This window comes from Bos taurus, chromosome 12 (assembly GCF_002263795.3).
Source record: "Bos taurus isolate L1 Dominette 01449 registration number 42190680 breed Hereford chromosome 12, ARS-UCD2.0, whole genome shotgun sequence".
In the NCBI taxonomy this organism is placed as follows: domain Eukaryota; kingdom Metazoa; phylum Chordata; class Mammalia; order Artiodactyla; family Bovidae; genus Bos; species Bos taurus.
Genome location: NC_037339.1, coordinates 58,949,022 through 58,951,067, shown reverse-complemented (window position 1 = coordinate 58,951,067; position 2,046 = coordinate 58,949,022). Strand labels below are relative to the sequence as shown.

Here is a 2,046-nt window from a genome sequence, read left to right as displayed (position 1 = left end):
CAAAATTGGTACTAGAACATGAATCTTATGAGCCAATACTGTCTAACTCATCGTGTTAGTTGCAGTTTTCATTTGTTGTTACTTTATTTTATGGAATTGTGTCAAAGAAATTTTGCAGATAATAATGAGCATTAACTTGTGGTTCCCTTTGTCATATGATTAATCATAAAATTAACTTGAGATTGTGATTATTTCTTATAGTACCCATTTCCTTACACTCTCACACCTCCAGGCATTATGATCACATATTTTCTATTCATTCTTTTGTTACTCATATCTGTGGCTGGAGTTAGGGGAAGCTCACTCACTGAAACCTCCCACTCTGGCCAGTAACCCTAGTAATCATTTAAGTGAGTTATTTTACAACAGGAGGTCCTGGTAAGGAACATGGAACTATTAAGCCATCATCAACTGGAAGAATTCAGGAAAGATCAGAAGGAGACACCATGTGTCTCCCAGAATCCTTCCTGCTAGCATCTTGGCTGAGCAATGTGTGTGCCACCAGGAAAGGCCCTGAGTCATTATTATTGGCCAAATACAAACTGCAAACTAATCCCATCGTCATGAAACTGAGACTGGGAGCCATGTGGCAGAGCAGTTCTCCTGGGTTCCCTTACCCTCCACCCAGGCGCCCTTTCCCAATAACATCTCTTACTTGGTCAGCTCTTGGTGTCTCCTTGGACAATTCATTTCCAAATTTTAGACAAGAGCCTATTCTCAGGACCTGGAAGGGGTCCCTCTTCCTGCAACAGAACTATCAAGAGCAAGGTTTGGTAACTAGTGATCCACCAAAATTGTAAATGGCAACCCACTCTAGTATTCTTGCCTGGAAAATCCCATGGATGGTGGAACCTGGTAGGCTACAGTCCATGGGGTTGCAAAGAGTCAGACACGACTGAGCAACTTCACTTCACTTCACTTTCCTGTTGTGGAATCTGGCTGGGAGCTGGGTGTCCAGCCAGGGACATTTCCCAGCAATATCACTTCACCTGGTCTTCAGCTGTGGCTGTGTAACTAGTTTCACAAGACATTTGAGTAGCAGTAATGGTGGCACTTCTGGTGTTAATATTCCTTCTTCATTCTTTCTCCTTTCTCCAGTTACAGGGCTCCGATATCCTGTGTGTATGTGTGTGTGAAGTCGCTCAGTTGTGTCCGACTCTTTGCAAGCCCGTGGACTGTAGCCCACCAGGCTCCTCTATCCATGGGATTCTTCAGGCAAGAATACTGGAGTGGGTTGCCATTTCCTTCTCCAGGGGATCTTCCCAACCCAGGGATCGAACCTGGGTCTCCTGCACTGCAGGCAGACGCTCTATCCTCTGAGCCACCAGGGATATCCTGCTGCTACTGCCAAGTCGCTTCAGTTGTGTCCGACTCTGTGTGACCCCATAGACGGCAGCCCACGAGGCTCCCCCCTCCCTGGGATTCTCCAGGCAAGAACACTGGAGTTGGTTGCCATTGCCTTCTCCAATGCAGGAAAGTGAAAAGTGAAAGTGAAGTCGCTGAGTTTTGTCCGACTCTTAACAACCCCATGGACTGAGGCCCACCAGGCTCCTCCATCCATGGGATTTTCCAGGCAAGAGTACTGGAGTGGGGTGAGGGATATCCTAGGAGATAGCAAAACCTTAACAAGAAGAAGCTGCAGGCCTAAATCAACTGTAAGGGAGGGGAAATGTTTCCCTACTCTTCGAGGACCTTTTGGCTAATCTGATAATTAAATTGACATGAGACAAATTAACAGGACAAAAAGCTAATTATGTACATAAATTCAATTATGTGCATTCGAGGGCCAAGGACATATTACACAATTGAGGATTATATGACAACTAAGAGAAGAAGAATCAGATAGGAGTCTGAGACTTCAAAGGGGAAGAAGGTAATTCATATGGAATTAGAAAAGCAAATGTTTAGTAAACAAACATTTGCTATAACAAGCAGAGACAATGGGACAGGGAGAACTTTGGTCTCCTTGCCCCCCTGAGTTTCCCTCTCCACTCCTAGTCCATAGTCTTTGTAGATATTTCTCTCTCTTTATCGAAATTCGTTTAG

The 2,046-nt window shown here is 44.8% G+C and overlaps 1 non-coding gene across 1 annotated transcript; it reads right to left on the bottom strand.

Moving 5' to 3' along the window:
- Positions 1–1,259: 1,259 nt before the first annotated feature.
- TRNAC-GCA (transfer RNA cysteine (anticodon GCA)) lies at positions 1,260–1,331 on the bottom strand. The gene has a single exon. It is a non-coding gene; the product is annotated as a tRNA-Cys (tRNA).
- Positions 1,332–2,046: the final 715 nt, after the last annotated feature.